Genomic DNA, 5,801 nt, shown 5'->3' with positions numbered 1-5,801 from the left:
AAAAATAATTGAAATGGATAATGATTCATGAAAATTGTTCATACCCTGGGTCGAGCTGTACGACCCGGGCTGGCCAAAGACACAAGTGACCGACCTCTTCAGGTTGGGCCACCGACCACTTCTAAAAGAGTTCGGCCAAATCACCATAGAAGCCTAAGCAGGCCCAAACGAAGGAACGCAGGCCAATTTAAAGGCGGCAAAAGCCTAGAAAGATAGGGCAATTCCCCTAAAAGATAAGATGACTTCACTCAAAGGATAAGATAGGATAACTAACTTATCTCTAGGAAAATCGTTGCACACCATTATAAATACACTGGAGCACCCATGTATAACTCATACTCTGATTCTACACAAAATCCTGCCTAAAGCATGTGCTAACCTAAGCATCAAAGTCTCTTGCAGGTACCACCACCCTCCAGTGATCAAGGATCAGCAGCTCCAAGAAGTCGGACATGACAGCTCTGACCGCAACAGCAGATCTCATCCGAGAATGACCTTCAGTTTCAGGTAACCCTCGGAACATTGGCGCCGTTGCCGGGAAACCAGGAAGTCATTCCATTATCATGGAGGACAACCTCGACAACGATCACAACTTCGGTTTAGAAGAAAAGACGCCGCATAAAAACATGGACATAACACCGAAAGATACATCTCAACCAAACGGAGACAAGCATTCTCCAAACACAAAAATTCTAGATGCCCTCCGAGAACAGCAAGACTGTCTCAAGTAGCTCGAACACCAGCGCAAAGCCGAAAGAGACCTTCGGAGGGAAATAAGATGACGCCGAGAGCTAGAGGACAAGCTCCTAAAGCTTGAGGCTGATTGATGGAGCACAGAAAGTGGTGAATTAAAAATTATTAAATTAATTACGTTGCTAGTATAGTTCTTAACTCACCGAAAATCTGCCTATCAATTTAGAAATATGTCACAGAGAATTTAAATTAAAAATTACTGGGAGTTTGAGTCCCAGGTTGTCTCCCAACGAGTTGCAGGAAAGTGTGCTATTTTATTAATTAGATGTTTCCAAAAATTTGAGTTAAGTAGATGGAAAATTAAATTGAAGAAATTTGAATAATATAAATAAAAGCCTTGACTAGGAGTTGATTAGTTGGAATCTCTATTATTGATGGAGTGATTTTAGGATTAATTTATAATTAATGGTTGTTCTGTTTAGTTATCCTTTACTAGGTAAAGGAAAGTCAAACAAGTTGGAATGATAGATCTGTTCACGAGTTGCAACCCACTTAGTTCAAAGGGATTGGTGTTAGTGACAAGATAGTGATGAGCGGATAATTTGTACGCTTTTTGGCATTGTTTTTAGTATGTTTTTAGTATATTTTAGTTAATTTTTAGTATATTTCTATTAGTTTTTAGTTAAAATTCACTTTTCTGGATTTTACTATGAGTTTGTGTATTTTTCTGTGATTTCAGGTATTTTCTTGCTGAAATTGAGGGACTTGAGCAAAAATCTGATTCAGAGGCTGAAAAGGACTGCAGATGCTGTTGGATTCTGACCTCCCTGCATTCGAAGTGGATTTTCTGGAGCTACTGAAGCCTAATTGGCACACTCTCAACGGCGTCGGAAAGTAGACATCCTGGGCTTTCCAGCAATGGATAATAGTCCATACTTTGCCCGAGATTTGATGGCCCAAACCGGCGTCCCAAATCAGCTCAAAACTGCCCGGCGTTAAATGCTGGAACTGGCACAAGAATGGGAGTTAAACGCCCAAACTGGCACAAAAGCTGGCGTTTAACTCCAAGAGAAGTCTCTACACGAAAATGCTTCAATGCTCAGCCCAAGCACACACCAAGTGGGCCCGGAAGTGGTTTTTTATGTCATTTACTCATCTCTTTAAACCCTAGGCTACTAGTTCTCTACAAATAGGAACCTTTGCAATTGTATTTTCATCTTTGGATCATTTTAGATCCTTTGATCATCTTTGGACATCTAGTTCTTAGATCATGGGGGCTGGCCTCTCGGCCATGCCTAGACTTTGTTCTTATGTATTTTCAACGGTGGAGTTTCTACAAACCATAGATTAAGGTGTGGAGCTCTGCTGTACCTCGAGTATTAATGCAATTACTATTGTTCTTCTATTCAATTTGGCTTATTCTTGTTCTAAGATATTCATTTGCACCCAAGAACATGATGAATGTGATGATTATGTGACACTCATCATCATTCTCACTTATGAACGAGTGCATGACAACCACTTCTGTTCTACAAGCAAACAAGGCTTGAATGTTTATCTCTTGGATCCCTTGATCGGAATCTTCGTGGTATAAGCTAGAATTGATGGCAGCATTCAAGAGAATCTAGAAGGTCTAAACCTTGTCTGTGGTATTCTGAGTAGGATTCAATGATTGAATGACTGTGACGAGCTTCAAACTCCTGAAGGCTGGGCATTAGTGACAGACGCAAAAGAATCAGTGGATTTTATTCCAACCTGATTGAGAACCGACAGATGATTAGCCGTGTCGTGACAGGGTGCGTTGAACATTTTCACTGAGAGGACGGGATTGTAGCCACTGACAACGGTGATGCCCAACATACAGCTTGCCATGGAAAGGAGTAAGAAGGATTGGATGAAGACAGTAGGAAAGTAGAGAGACGGAAGGGACAAAACATCTCTATACGCTTATCCGAAATTCTTACCAATGAGTTACATAAGTATCTCTATCTTTATCTTTATGTTTTATTCATCATCCATAACCATTTGAATCTGCCTGACTGAGATTTACAAGGTGACCATAGCTTGCTTGATACCAACAATCTCTGTGGGATCGACCCTTACTCACGTAAGGTTTATTACTTGGACGACCCAGTACACTTGCTGGTTAGTTGTGCGAAGTTGTGATAAATAGTTGAGATTGCAATTGAGCGTACCATGTTGATGGCACCATTGATGATCACAATTTCGTGCACCAAGTTTTTGGTGCCGTTGCTGGGGAATGTTTGAGTTTGGACAACTGACGGTTCATCTTGTTGCTTAGATTAGGTATTTTTTTTAGAATTCTTAAGAATGAATTCTAGTGTTTCAAGGTGATGTTCTTATCATCACCAAAGCTGATTGATTTTCATCAATTTAGCTCTTGAATGCAATGTCCTGCTGAAGCTTGGCTAGCCATGTCTAATTCCTTTAGACTGAAGCTTTAGACTAACATTGCATGATTCCTGGAATTCTCATAAAGAGTTTTGATATCTTTATTTTCTTTTCCACTTAATTTTCGAAAAAAAACAAAAACAAAAAAATTACAAAATCATAAAAACCAAAAATATGTTATGTTTCTTATTGAGACACTAGTCTCATTTTAAGTTTGGTGTCAATTGCATGTTTCTGTTCTTCTTGCATTCATTCATGTGTCTTAAGTGATCTTTAAGATGTTCTTGATGATTTCATTGCTCTGATCTTTAAATTCTCTTGACTTGAGTGTTTTGTGTGCATTCTCTTTTTGTTAGTGTCAGTAGTATACAAACTGCTAAGTTTGGTGTCTTGCATGCATTGTTATTTGATCTTAGTTGTATTTTGATTATTCCTCATTATTAAAAATCCAAAAAAAATTTTAATTTGTGTCTTTTCAAGTCAATAATACAGAGAATTGAAGATTCAGAACATACTGCAGAGGAATTACACAGAAAAAGCTGGACGTTCAAAACGCCCAGTGAAGAAGGAAAACTGGCGTTTAAACGCCAGTCAGGGTGCCTGGCTGGGCGTTTAACGCCCAAAAGGGGTGAGTTTTGGGCATTAAACGCCAAAATGTGCACCATTCTGGGCGTTTAACGCCAGGATGGCACAAGAGGGAAGATTTTGTTTTTAATGCCAATTTTTTTCAAGTTTTCAAAATTTTTCAAAATCAAATCTTTTTCAAATCATATCTTTTCAATCATATATTTTCAAAATCAATTTCTTTCTATTTTCAAAAATACTTGCTAACAATTAATTATTTGATTCAGCAATTCAAGTATGTTGCCTTTTCTGTTGAGAAAGGTTTAATGTTTGAATCATATCTTTTCTTGTTAGCCAAGTCATTAATTTTCAAAATCACATCATTTTAAATTATTTTTCAAATCATATCTTCTCAATCACATATTTTTTAAAACCATAACTTTTCAATCATATCTTCTTGATCACATCTTTTTTTAAAGTAGTTTTCAATCATATCTTGTTGATTTCTAATTTCAAAATCTTTTTCAAAAATCACTTGATTTCTTTTCCACTCTTAGTTTTCGAAAATCAATTAGTATTTTTTCAAAATGTTTTTAAAATCTTTTTAATTAATTTTCGAAAATTTCTTCCCCTCTTCTCACATCCTTCTATTTATGGACTAACACTCCTCCTCAATGCACAATTCGAACTCTATCTTTCTAAGTTCGAATTCTTCTACCTCTTCCTTCTATTTTTCTTTTCCTCTGACACCTCAAGGAATCTCTATACTGTGACATAGAGGATTCCATATTTTCTTGTTCTCTTCTCTTTCATATGAGCAGGAGCAAAGACAAAAGCATTCTTGTTGAGGCTGACCTTGAATCTGAAAGGACCTTGAAGCGAAAGCTAAGAGAAGCTAAAGCACAATTCTCTGTAGAGGACCTAACAGAAATCTTCAAAGAAGAAGACATGGCAGCCGAAAACAACAACAATACCAACAATGCAAGGAAGGTGCTGGGTGACCTTACTGCACCTACTCCTGACTTCTATGGGAGAAGCATCTCTATCCCTGTCATTGGAGCAAACAACTTTGAGCTTAAGCCTCAATTAGTTTCTCTAATGCAACAGAATTGCAAGTTTCATGGACTTTCATTAGAAGATCCTCATCAGTTTCTAGCTGAGTTCTTGCAAATCTGTGACACTGTCAAAACCAATGGGGTTGACCTTGAGGTCTACAGACTTATGCTATTCCCTTTTGCTGTAAGAGACAGAGCTAGGATATGGTTGGACTAACAACCTAAAGAAAGCCTGAACTCTTGGGAAAAGCTAGTCAATGCCTTCTTGGCAAAGTTCTTTCCACCTCAAAAATTGAGTAAGCTTAGAGTAGAAGTCCAAACCTTCAGACAAAAGGAAGGTGAATCCCTCTATGAAGCTTGGGAAAGATACAAACAATTGATTAGAAAGTGTCCTTCTAACATGCTTTCTGAATGGAGCATCATAGGTATCTTCTATGATGGTCTGTCTGAATTGTCCAAGATATCATTGGACAGTTTTGCTGGAGGCTCTCTTTATGTGAAGAAGATGCCTGCAGAAGCTCAAGAACTGATTGGATTGGTTGCAAATAACCAATTCATGTACACTTCTGAAAGGAATCCTGTGAACAATGGGACGATTCAGAAGAAAGGAGTTCTTGAGATTGATACTCTGAATGCCATATTGGCTCAGAACAAAATATTGACTCAGCAAGTCAATATGATTTCTCAAAGTCTGTCTGGAATGCAAGCTGCACCAGGCAGTACTAAGGACGCTTCATCTGAAGAAGAAGCTTATGATCCTAAGAACTCTTCAATGGAAGAGGTGAATTACATGGGAGAACCCTATGGAAACACCTATAATCCTTCATGGAGAAATCATCCAAATCTTTCATGGAAGGATCAACAGAGACCTCAACAAGGTTTCAACAACAATAATGGTGGAAGAAACAGGTTTAGCAATGGCAAGCCTTTTCCATCATCTTCTCAGCAACAGACAGAGAATTCTAAGCAGAGCCACTCTGACTTAGCAACCATGGTCTCTGATCTAATCAAAACCACTCAAAGTTTCATGACTGAAACAAGGTCTTCCATTAGAAACTTGGAGGCACAAGTGGGTCA

General features: G+C 38.2%; 1 non-coding gene across 1 annotated transcript; it reads right to left on the bottom strand.

The window, feature by feature from the left end:
- Positions 1-5,022: 5,022 nt before the first annotated feature.
- Positions 5,023-5,130, bottom strand: LOC112718515 (small nucleolar RNA R71). The gene has a single exon (XR_003160852.1). It is a non-coding gene; the product is annotated as a small nucleolar RNA R71 (small nucleolar RNA).
- Positions 5,131-5,801: the final 671 nt, after the last annotated feature.

The sequence above is a fragment of the Arachis hypogaea genome, chromosome 10 (genome assembly GCF_003086295.3).
Source record: "Arachis hypogaea cultivar Tifrunner chromosome 10, arahy.Tifrunner.gnm2.J5K5, whole genome shotgun sequence".
NCBI classification, from domain to species: domain Eukaryota; kingdom Viridiplantae; phylum Streptophyta; class Magnoliopsida; order Fabales; family Fabaceae; genus Arachis; species Arachis hypogaea.
The sequence above is the reverse complement of the archived record's forward strand: the minus strand, read 5'-3'. Positions and strand labels throughout refer to the sequence as shown.